Source organism: Notamacropus eugenii, chromosome X (genome assembly GCF_028372415.1).
Source record: "Notamacropus eugenii isolate mMacEug1 chromosome X, mMacEug1.pri_v2, whole genome shotgun sequence".
NCBI classification, from domain to species: domain Eukaryota; kingdom Metazoa; phylum Chordata; class Mammalia; order Diprotodontia; family Macropodidae; genus Notamacropus; species Notamacropus eugenii.
The window spans coordinates 47,653,982-47,666,798 of NC_092879.1; the positions used below are offsets into that span (position 1 = coordinate 47,653,982).

At 39.8% G+C, this 12,817-nt stretch overlaps 1 protein-coding gene and 1 pseudogene across 2 annotated transcripts in view; one reads left to right on the top strand and one right to left on the bottom strand.

Moving 5' to 3' along the window:
• The window catches only part of TENM1 (teneurin transmembrane protein 1), a 773,658-nt gene that overhangs the window by 306,377 nt on the left and 454,464 nt on the right, over positions 1–12,817 (bottom strand). The gene's annotated exons all lie outside the window — the stretch shown is intronic.
• On the top strand, positions 184–1,576 carry LOC140515669 (eukaryotic translation initiation factor 3 subunit H pseudogene; annotated as a pseudogene).

Genomic DNA, 12,817 nt, shown 5'->3' on the forward strand with positions numbered 1-12,817 from the left:
AAGTGGCCCCATGATTTGGTTTTCTCAGATAATGGCAAGTAGTCACTTTTCCATTCAGACACATTACTTCAGGTAGCTCCAGAAGGTCATGTCCACAATTCCTAAGCTGATGAGATTGAGTAGAGGTCACGCCATCTCTCCAGTTTGAAATGATTACCAACCTCTTTCCTCCGGTCCTCCACTAAGATGGCGTCCCGTAAAGAAGGTACCGGCTCTGGTTCTGCCAGTTCGACTTCTACAACTGGCGCGTCGTCGGGCAAAGGAAAAGGCAAAGGCAGCTCGGGAGATTTGGCCGTGAAGCAAGTGCAGATCGACGGCCTGGTTGTTTTGAAAATAATTAAACATTACCAAGAAGAAGGACAGGGCAATGAAGTTGTCCAAGGAGTACTTTTGGGTCTGGTGGTGGAAGACAGACTTGAAATCACCAATTGTTTTCCCTTTCCCCAACACACAGAGGATGATGCTGATTTTGATGAAGTCCAATATCAGATGGAAATGATGCGCAGTCTTCGTCACGTAAATATTGATCATCTTCATGTTGGTTGGTACCAGTCTACATACTATGGCTCTTTTGTCACCCGGGCTCTCCTGGATTCTCAATTCAGTTACCAACATGCAATCGAAGAGTCTGTAGTTCTCATTTATGATCCCATAAAAACTGCTCAAGGGTCTCTATCCTTGAAGGCATACAGGCTGACTCCTAAACTGATGGAAGTTTGTAAAGAGAAAGATTTTTCTCCTGAAGCATTGAAAAAGGCAAATATCACCTTTGAGCACATGTTTGAAGAAGTGCCCATTATAATTAAAAATTCACATCTGATCAACGTACTAATGTGGGAACTAGAAAAGAAATCAGCTGTGGCAGATAAACATGAACTGCTTAGTCTAGCCAGCAGTAATCATCTGGGGAAGAGCCTACAATTATTGATGGACAGAGTGGATGAAATGAGCCAGGATATTGTTAAATATAACACCTATATGAGAAACACCAGTAAGCAGCAGCAGCAGAAACATCAGTATCAGCAACGCCGTCAGCAGGAGAATCTACAGCGCCAGAGCAGAGGAGAACCTCCTCTCCCTGAAGAGGACATGTCCAAACTCTTTAAACCTCCTCAGCCTCCTGCTAGGATGGATTCACTCCTTATTGCAGGCCAAATTAATACTTACTGCCAAAATATCAAAGAGTTCACTGCACAGAACTTGGGCAAACTCTTCATGGCTCAGGCTCTCCAAGAATACAACAACTAGAAAGAGAAAACCCATGACTTCTCGTCTGATAAATTGTTTCCAGATAAAGGTGCTGATACATACTCTGAGGTCACCTGCGGACAGCCCTTCCAAGAAATAGAATTTTCTTAATGAAAATGACAGTACTCATTTGATATCATTGACTCACTTTGGCAGTAAAATTGTTCTTATGAAAAAAAATAAAATTTGTTTTTAATATTCTTACTGTTTTCTGATTTGTTCCTTACTCTGATCTGCAACTGAGTTGCTCCCTGTCTTGAATGCATGTACAAAACAGTGAATAAAAGTTTCCCTGCTTTCTCTGAAAAAAAAAAAAAAAAAAAAGAAATGATTACCAAGAGTCAGGAATTAACCATTTGTCTCTTGGTCTAAGTCTGCATTTTTATGTATTCATTCATTATGTGGGAATATCCCTATTTAACCACCTCCCTGGACTCTTGTAAGGATATATTTACATTAATTAATGCTTGTAAAACACAATAACAAAAACCCTTGTTACTATTAGTGATGGTATTTTCTTTACCATCATTTGTGGGCATTTGTTGCCTTGGAATGTCCACCTTAGGTGGAAGTTTGGGCTACAGAGTGTGCATGCTTACATGACGTATCCCTGGTTAATGTTCATTGACAGTTAGCAAGGCTGTGAGTGCATGTGTATATAGTCTTCTGTTTGCAACCTACTGGTGCTCCCTGTTAGGGAGACTTAGGAAATAGAAACAGAATAATGATAAATACCTGGCTTTCCAAAGGGAGCAATAAATTAGCACAAATGCAAAGGGCCAGGATCAACAACTAAGTCCTGTTTGGCTACACTAGCAACTCTTCATTCAGTCTGACACTTACTTGCTAAGTGTGTGCTATGTAAGGATACAAATGCTAAACCAAAACAGGTGCACTGTCCTCCAGGAAGTTATGCTGTCTTGGAGGACAATATTTAAAAAAATAAGTGAATACAAGGTAACATGAGGAAGGACTGAGTATTAATGAGTGGAGAAATGACAGAAGGCTCAGTAGAGTTGCGCCAAACTCTGAAGACACCTAAGGATTCTACAAGACACAGATGAAGAGAGAAAACACTGCAGATGTGAGACAGAGACTGAATAAAGGCAGGAGGTACGGTGCATAGTACAAATAACTGGACAGTTGAATTCTCTTTGGAACACAGCAGTAAATGAAAGGAAAGAATGTGAAAAGCGACTGTAAAGACAGTTTGGAATCTGACTGTAAAAGACTTTAGATGCTAGAATGAGGAATTTTTACCTTATTATAGAAGCAATAGGGGCATACTACATATTTTACAGCAGTGGAATGATGTAATCAGACCTGTTTTTTAAGCCACTTTTTCTGGTAGCTCCAAGGAGAGGCTGAGAGGAAAGACACACAATAGGGAGATCAATTAGGAGGTTGTTCCAATAGTTCAAGCAACAACCGGTAGTAGGTGGGAGAACGGAGCAGGGGATAGACATGAGCCATATTGTGGAAGTACAAGACTTGGCAATCATATAGATCTGGGCTTCCTAAGAGAAGAGTCAAGGGTGGTTTATATTGTAAGCCTGAGTTATTGGGAAAGATAGTAGTATCTTCAATTCTAATATTTTGGAAGGGCTGGAGCATGAAGAGAGAATATAATGAGTTCCATTTTGTACTTAATGAGTTTGAGACCTCTAGGTGGAGATATCTAGCAGACAGCTGGTGATGTGGGACTGGAGCTCAGGAGAGATACTAAGGCTGAATATAGAGGTGTGGGAATTACATGAGGGGAGGTCATAGCTGAACTCAAGGGAGCGTATGAAATTATCCAAAGATATAGAACAGGGGTTATTCACTTTTTGTGAGCCAGAGATCCCATTGACAGTCTGGTAAAGTCTATGAATCCTTTGTCAGAATTCATTTTAAAAAAGCACAATTGAACGAAATGCTAGATTTCACTTAGAAAGTAGAGAAATGAAAGATGAGTTTTTTTTCCCATTCAAGTTCACAGACCCCCTGAAACATATTCTTTTTGCTAAGAACTCCTTGTGTGAAGAGAGAAGAGGGACCAAAACAGAGGTCTGGAGGATACTCATAGTTAGAGGGTAGTAAAGAGATGTTGATCTAGAAAAGGGCAATGATACAGAGTGGTTGGAAAGTCATTAGAAAGGTCAATAGTATCAAAAGCTGTATGGAAGTTAAGTAAGATTTATCCTTAGCTTTCTATAGTCATCACCAGTTTGAGCTGTTAAAAGATCATTGGTAGCCTTGGAGCATGCAGTTTCAGAGGAGTGATGGTCAGAAGCCAGATTTAAAGGGGTCAAGAAGTGGAGGCTACCAGTAGAGTCTGTGAAAAGGAGAAGAGACATAAGGTAATAACAAGGTCAAATGATGAAGTTTTTTTTTTAAAATTGAATTAATTAATTTATGTTTAGTTTTCAACATTCATTTTCACAAGATTTTGAGTTCCAAATTTTCTCCCCATCTCTCCCCTTCCCCACTCCATAACACTATGCATTCTGATTACCCCTCTCCCAATCTGCCCTCCCTTCTACCACACCCTTCCCTTATCCCTATCTTCTCTCTTTTCTTGTGGGGCAAGATAAATTTCTATACCCCATTACCTGTACTTCTTATTTCCCAGTTGCATGTAAAAGCAATTCTCAACATTCGTTCCTAAAACTTAGAGTTCCAAACTCTCTCCCTTCCTCCTTCCCCACCCATCCCCACTGAGAAGGCAAGCAATTCAATATAGGGTGTGTGTGTATGATTGTGTGTGTGTAAATCTGTAGTTTTGCAAAAGACTTCCATAATAGTCATATTGTGAAAGACTAACTATATTTCCCTCCATCCTATCCTGCCCCCTACTTATTCTATTCTCTCTTTTGTCCTTGTACCTCCCCTAAAGTGTTTACTTCTAATTACTCCCTCCTCCCATTTGCCTTCCCTTCTATCATCCTCCCCCACTCCACTTATCCCCTTTTCCCCTACTTTATTGTAGTGTAAGATAGATTTTCATACCAAATTGAGTTTGCACTCTGTTTCCTCCTTAAGATAAATGTGATGAGAGTAAGCTTCACTCTTTGCTTCTCACCTCCCCCCTTTTCCCCTTCACTGAAAGAACTTTTTCTTGCCTCTTTTATGAGAGATGATTTGCCCCATTCCATTTCTCCCTTTCTCCTCCCAATATATTCCTCTCTCATCCCTTAATTTTACTTTTTTAGATATCATCTCTTTCTATTCAACTCACCTTGTGCCTTATATATATATGTGTGTGTGTGTGTGTGTGTGTGTATGTATGTATGTATGTATGTATGTATGTATGTATGTATAATCCCTTCAATTACCCAAATATTGAGAAAAGTTTCAAGAGTTACAAATATTATCTTTCCAGGTAGGAATGTAAACAGTTCAACTTCAGTAAGTCTCTTGTGATTTCTCTTTCCTGTTTACCTTTTCAGGCTTCTCTTGATTCTTGTGTTTGAAAGTCAAATTTTCTGTTCAAATCTGGTCTTTTCATCAAGAATGCTTGACAGTCCTCTATTTCATAGAATGACCATTTTCCCCCTGAAGTATTATACTCAGTTTTGCTGGGTAGGTGATTCTTGGTTTTAATTCTAGTTCCTTTGACTTCTGGAATATCATATTCCAAGCCTTTTGATCCCTTAATGTACAAGCTGCTAGATCTTGTGTTATCCTGATTGTATTTCCACAATACTCAAATTGGTTCTTTATGACTGCTTGCAATATTTTCTCCTTGACCTGGGAACTCTGGAATTTGGCTACAATATTCCTAGGAGTTTTTCTTTTTGGATCTCCTTCAGGTGGTGATCGGTGGATTCTATCAATATTTATTTTATCCCCTGGTTCTAGAATATCAGTTTTTCTTAATATCAAGTAGTTTTCCTTGGTAATTTCTTGAAAGATGATGTCTAGGCTCTGATCATGGCTTTCAGGTAGTCCCATAATTTTTAAATGGTCTCTTCTGGATCTATTTTCCAGGTCAGTTGTTTTTCCAATGAGATATTTCACATTGTCTTTTATTTTTACATTCTTTTGGTTTGGTTTTGTAATTTCTTGGTTTCTCATAAAGTCATTAGCTTCCACCTGCTCCATTCTAATTTTTAAAGAACTATTTTCTTCAGTGAGCTTTTGAACCTCCTTTTCCATTTGGCTAATTCTGCTTTTTAAAGTATTCTTCTCCTCACTGGCTTTTTGGGCCTCTTTTGTCATTTGGGTTACTCTATTTTTAAAAGTGTTATTTTCTTCAGCATTTTTTTGGTCTCCTTCAGGAAGCTGCTGACTTGCTTTTCATGATTTTCTTGCACTGCCTTCATTTGTCTTCCCAATTTTTCCTCCACCTCTCTTTTCAAAATCCTTTTTAAGCTCTCCCATGGCCTGAGATCATTGCATATTTGTTTTGGAGGTTTTGGATGCAGAAGCCTTGACTTTGATGTCTTCCTCTGATGGTATTCATTGTTCTTCCTCATATGAAAGGATGGAAGAAAATATCTGTTCACCAAGAAAGTAACCTTATATCATCTCATTTTTTTCCCTTTTTTGGGCATTTTCCCAACCAGTTACTTGACTTTTGAGTTCTTTGTCAAGAGGAGGGTATACTCTAGGGATCTGTAAGTTCTCAGTTCCTCCAAGGTGGCATAATCAAGAGAGAGGACTCCACTCCTGGCCTGTACTCTGGTCTGGGAGCAACCATAAGCTTTTCTGCCCAGGATCTGTGAGTAGAATTCCCTCTCCGGAGCCTCTAACAGCTCCACTATCCAGTGTTCCTCCTCACCCCAGAACCACCACTCAGGGCTGAGATCCAGATCAGATGCTCAATTCTCCCAGGGTTTTAGGCCAAGGGCTCCAAAAAAGCTGCCGCTACCTGGGGCCATCTGTGGCCAAGGCTAGGGCAGGGCACTGCTCCCTTCTCACGCAGGTGAAAGAGCTTTCTCACTGACCTTTGAAACTGTCTTTGGTGTTTGTGGGTTGAATAATCTGGGAACCACAGCTGTTTACCATGATTCCATACCCTGAAGCCTGCTCCAGTCCTTGTCCCTGCTATGATGCATGGCCAAGGTTGGGCTGCACTCTGCTCTGAGCCTCGTGTGATAGACCTTTCCTGTTGGCCTTCCAGGCTGTCTTGGTCTGGAAATCTCTTTCACTCTGTCGTTTTGTGGCTTCTGCTGTTCTAGAATTTGTTTACAGTCATTTTTTACAGGTATTTCATGGGCCGTGGGGGGAGAGCTTCTACAGGCCTGTCATTCTACTCTGCCACCTTGACTCTGCCTCCCTGATGAAGTTTTTTTATGGATAAAAGACCTGAGCATGCTTGTAGGTGGTAAGGAAGGAGCCAGTGGATGAGGAAATTGGAGGCATGTGTATGAGTGAAAGGGGGCTGATTAAGGGGACAAGTTCACAGAGGAAATGGGAGGGGATATATCAAAGGCACAAGTAAAGAGACTGTTCTTGACAGGAAGGCCCACCTACTTCCCAGAGACCAGAGGACTAGGTATGAAAGAGGATAAACAAGGGGACTCTTGTCAGATGATCTTGATCTTCTTGAGAAACTTAAGGTCCCCTGCAGAAATGGAGAAGGGAACAAGTAGTTGTGAGCAAAGAGGAGACTGAGAACAGAAGAGAAGGTTCGGGAGCATTGCTTTGGGAAGTGAGACAAAGATTCAACCAGGGAAAAACAAAGGATTTCTGGAAGTTATGAGGATCCAGACATAATTAAACAACAAATTGGTAGGGGTGTGTGTGCAGGGGATCCACTTGGCATGATTGGGTAATTTTCTTTATTGTTTTTCAGCAGCAAAGGAATAGGAGAGTTAGGGTTTGAGAAGGTATGAATGGACAGTATGGAAAGGGATTCAAGGGTATTTGAACTGGTTAACGACAAGAGAAGTCATCAGTAAAATAAATCCGTAAAGTGAAAATGGCAGCATCTTCTATTAAATGGCTGATGAGAAGCACTGTAGCATAATGGATAGATCATTGACATAAAAGTCATGTTGACCTGCTTTCAAGTCCTGCTTTTGATACATTCCAGATGTGTGATTCTGGCAAAGTCACTTAACTTCTCAGTGTTCTAGCCTACAAGACTTTAAGTTACAAAGGTGTGCCAAGCTATATGTATTGAGTGAGTTTTTTGGTGTAGGAGTTTCCTATACCCATGAAATCATGGGCCTGTTCCAATATTTGTGAAAGGCAAAACATGAGAGAACATATAACATGACTAAAAATACAGAGGAACCAAAGTGTATATTTTCTAGATGATGCATAATCTACAGTGAAGATACAATGGCTATGAGTAATAAGCAGTTTTGTTCACACACATACATAGGTATATGCATATGTATGCAGAGAGCTAGTAGGACCTGAAATTTCAAGTTTTTAAAGGGTCTTCCCTATAAGGAAATTCCCTCCTTCCCCAAAGCATACTGATACCTATTCTGCAACTTCTAGTTATAGAAGTTGGGGTATGGAGATTAAGAACTTGCCTAAGGTCTCCAATTTCATGTTTCATGGCCTGGGATATAGCCTCAGGTTTTACTTGATGGTGGAGCCAACCCTCATCATAGATACAAAGAGGTGCACACACATGCGCATGTACACACTCACATGCACACAGGCGCACACACACACAAAGCTTGGGGACAGGAGGCACTTTGGTCACCTACTTGTTTTCCCAAGGAAAATGTGCCTTGCAGAACTTTGCTTCATACTGTGCTTTGAGATTGTCATGTATACACTCTTCACCAGCAATTAAAACTAAGCTTTGGCCAAAGACTTATTTTAAAAATTAATTCTTTTAGTCACCAAAAGTCTGCCTTCTATCCCTCCTACCTCCCCCATCTACCAACTGAGAAAGAGAAAAAAGCAAAACCCATGTTACAAACATGGCTAATCGAGCAAAACAACTTTCCATGTTTCACCTAAAGACTTTTCATGGTGGCCTTGAAGGCAACTCTACCATGCATTCTGAACATAAAACATGAAGAAGATAACTGACCTGTTTTCCCCCCCACATACTAGTAGTGATACTGTAACATCCATTAGAGTGTGTCAGAGAGAAAATCTAAGAAAATAATGATCATGAAAAGTTTTATTTTTAGTTTCTAGTCAGGCTATAGCACTGTGTAGGTATTTCAATTAGTTTTGATTCCCAAGTTCATTACTTCCTTGAAAGTAACTGACAATGAATGATTTATTAAATAGGCTAATGACACAATGCTGCTGAAATGTAACAAGGTTACAAACTGATACACCATAGTGGTGCAAGAAGAAATGGATGAAAATCATTTGGAGAAGATTTCTGAAACTCTAACTCAATTTCCGATCAAGCACACATGAAGACATTCTGTCTGAAGGACTGGGAGGACCATTTTTCAAATGAGAACAAATGACATTTAGAGAAAGGAAAAAAGCAATTAATTCTATAACCTAAGAGCAAAAAGGAAGGATCTCAGGAAAGGAATTTGTTTGTTAAATAGGAAGACTAGGGGCCAAGAATAGAAGTGTATAAACACAGCTACTGGAGGAGACGAAGACTGGTGGATCCCTTAAGCTTGGAAGTTCTGAGCTGCTGTAAGGCTGAGCTGATTCAGAGACTGTTTCACAAAAAAATAAAAAGAGACAATGCAGGGATGAACATTAAAAACCAGCTGGGCCTGTGGGAGCCTAATTTAATTTTCTGGAAACCTAGGTATACTGTGACCACCTTTTAAACGATTAGTAGAGTAAGGGCAGGAGCTTCTTCCTCTCTCCATTCTGCTCCCTTCCAGGAAAGCATCCCTTGGACTTATTCACACAAAATCACCAGCTTTCCACTTCTGTTTTGGGGCAGAAAGGGGGTAAATGCAAAAATTTCTAGCTTCCGCTACTCTTTTGCCAGGTATGCTATCATGGTGCTGATTACAGCTAAAACACCAGGAAGAACCTAGCATTAAATTCTTATTTGTTTTGAACATTCTAACCAGAACCTCGAGGCAGACTACATCCACAAGTGTATCCTTACTTAATATTTCCTCTGTCTTATAGCTAGTAAATGACAATTTTCTGTCCCTTTAACCTCCATGAATCTGAATCAAGATAAAGAATGCTGGCACCTTAGGCAACTTCAGTGCAAGAATGGGGGAAAGGGTTCATCTAGGGTACATGCATTCTCTGTGGATGCATGAGACTGCAATGCTGAGAACCCTGGGTATGTGATATATGATATGATGAAGTACAGTGTGGTATGATGGGAAGAGCACTGAAGAACTTAGGGTAAAGAGACCTTCATTTGTTTCTTTCCTCTGATATTACCTATGTGACTAAGGCCAACTCTTTTGATCTCATCTGCAAAATTGGGTACCTACATTACCTATGTCACAAAGCTGTTATAGGAAAATCCCATTGTAAATCTTACAGCACTACAGAAATAAGGTGTAAGCCATTACAATTATTCTGTATGAGCATGAATAAGACAGAATTATGGAACATCAGAGCTACAAGGGGACTTTTTTTATCTACACCTTCAATTTCATTGTCATACAGTGTTTTAGGTGAGGGAATGCCTTCTTTTGCAGCAGACCTACCACTGTTCTGCCACTCAAAACTTTAAAGAGCTGGCTAGCACAAAGAGAGATTAAGCAATATACACAAGGTCACAAAAACAGCCTTTCTGGCAGCTAGGTGGCACTGCAATGGATAGAGGCCAGGCCAGAGTCAGGAAGTCCTCATTTCAAATACGGTCTCAGACACTATCTGTGCGATCCTGGGCAAATAATTTTCCTCAGCTGTAAAATAATAATAGCACCTACCTCTTGGAGTTGTTGTAAGGATCAAATGAGATAATAAAAGTGCTTAGCACAAGACCTGATAACATAGTAAGCATTATACAAATGTTAGCTGTTATTAACTATTGCTATTATCTTCCTGATGACAAGGTCAGTCTCTTAGGGATCTTAGAGCTTGTTTTACAAATGAGGAAACTGAGGCCAAGGGAGGGAAAATGACTTAAGGTCACAGGTGACTAATGGTAGAGTATGGAATAGAATCTAGGTTTTCTGACTTTCTAGTGCAATATTATTATACAAAACCAGTTGGACTGAATTTGCATAAAAATAATTATGTGTTCATTATTAGGGTTGATGGTCATGATGGTTCCAGGTGTTGTTCAGTCGTTTCAGTCCTATCATTTTCAGACCCCATGAAGGATTTTCTTCACAAAGATATTAGAGTGGTTTGCCATTTCCTTTACTGGCTCATTTTATAGATGAAGAAACTGAGGCAAACATAGTTGCCCAGAGTCACATAGCTAGTAAGTTTCTAAGGCTGAATTCGAACTCAGGTCTTCTTGACTCTGGAACTAATGCACTATCCACTGGAGCACCACCTAGGAGCACTTGATGGTGGTTTCTACATGATGCCAAATCATTAATTTTGATGAATTATTCACCTTCCACTCATTAAACTGGGGATTGTGTAGAGAGAGTGAACTTTAACTATATTCCCATTGAAATCCTACTGATAGATTTTTTCTCATTATTGCCAATTTTAATTTTCTTTTTCTGCAGCACATTATTCCATTGAAGTACTAAATAATGTCTTTTTTCAAGGAAAGGGAGACTTCCAAGGCCATTTGGTCTAATTCTATCATTTTAAGAATGTGGACAACCAGGTCTAAACAGGTCAAGGTCACAAATAGCTTTTGGCAGAGCCAGATTTGGAATTCTGGGTGTGTTGGTAGAGTGGGTTGGAAGCAGGGGACTTTGGAGTCGAACTCCTCTGTTGCATGCAGTTGTGAGGTAGGAAGACATTTGGGCATACATATAGAAGCAGAGACCCAAATAATTTTCCTTGAATTTTATTAATATAAAAAAAATCATGTGATCATGGCAGGGTCAAATGAATTTGCAAGGGGATGTTATTTGGCAGAGAATAAAGTCCAGATGCAAGGTAAGGGCTCTAAGCTGTATACAGAGTTTAGATTTCATTTTTAATGCTTGAGTGATGCTTCTTCATTCTATAGACTAAATTCAGAACCTGGTCAGTGTGGGCTTAAAAAAATTCACTTCAGGAATTACACAGCTTGGTGGTGGGTTTGTGCCTGCGTACCAGAGAAACTCTGATGAGACCACGTGGTTGGTGGTTTGAGTATACTGCCACCTGGTGTACAACTTTCACATCATGTTGTCTCGATGGGTAATTAATCAAGTGGCACCCTATCTTCTCAACATGCTTAAGGCAGGCAGCAATCAAATCAATGGGAGCTGCTTAGACTATCACCATGCTCCAAGCATCACATGCAGCTTAGGTGGGTGTCAACACTGCCGTAGCATTACTCCTTGGTTCCTTTGACTCTCTCCAACAAAACTTCTTTGATATGGTTCCCCAAACCAAAGGCCCTAATCTAAGCTGCATAACTTCAAGAGTTCTGAAAAAATGATTTTATCAATTCTCTTTTATAGGTAGCTTTATACCACCTACTGGTTACACTATAGACTCTGTGAACTGTCAAAAAGTGGCTGACAAAGATATGAATAAGCATTGCTATGATTGTCTGCCTGTCCATTGAGAACAGTGTTTAGAAAAATATGCAAATCATCTCTCTTTGAATGCTTCTCTTCTCAATTTAGAACCATACAGCATCAGAGGTATAAGAACTTTTTTCAGTGGTAATCTTATGGAATCCCTGTTCTTAACCAGCAGGTTTAAGTGACCTGTCCTAGATCACACAAGAACTTACTGTCAGAAACAAGACTGGAACTTGGGTTTCTCAATATTAACCCAGAGCTCTTTCCATTTCACTGCTGTTGATAATTCTGCTGCTTATTCATTCATCAATTTTGGTTGTAGCAGGGTTTCCATCAATCCCCTACTGATACCCCACCTGGGCATGAAAATGACCTTGATTTCTTCAAGACTATGAGAGTTGAATACAAAGCTCCAAACAGTACAACTACTCTGGAAAAGCCTCGTCATGCACTGTGTATCTGTTGACCAGAGTATGGCAGGCATGCTCAAAGACAGTTTGACTGCAAAGGGATGAATTTTTAAGCCAAAGTAACTTACAACTAGCTTACAGAGGGGGTACGATCTGTGTTGGTGCAAGGACTAGGCCACCACCTTGATGGAATTACTTGTCTTTGAAGTACTGTCAGCATGTGGGCAAAGACAGTTGACTAAACTATGAAGGGCTTGTGATCTATAGTAGTATAGACTCAGCCACGAGAAATTTGACCTTTCAATAGATCTTAAGATGATGCTACACAATGTGATTAGAGATCATTTTAAAAATAGATTTTTATGGATATTTTTTGTTTTTATATCATCTAGATTTCCCCTTGTATCTCTCTTCCCAGGGACATCCTTTATAACAAAGAATCAAAGATAAAAAAGGGAGAAAAAGAGGAAGCAGAGAAAAGAACTTAGCCAAACTTGTCAAGATATAGAAATAATCTGATGTTATAAGCAATATTCCACATCTATGGAACCTGGCCTCTGCAGAGGGATATAGTTTATTTATAAGAATGGAGGAAGGAAAAATTTGTTTACTGCCTCCTATGTGCCAGGTACTGCTCTAAACACTTTACAGATTTATCTTATTTGA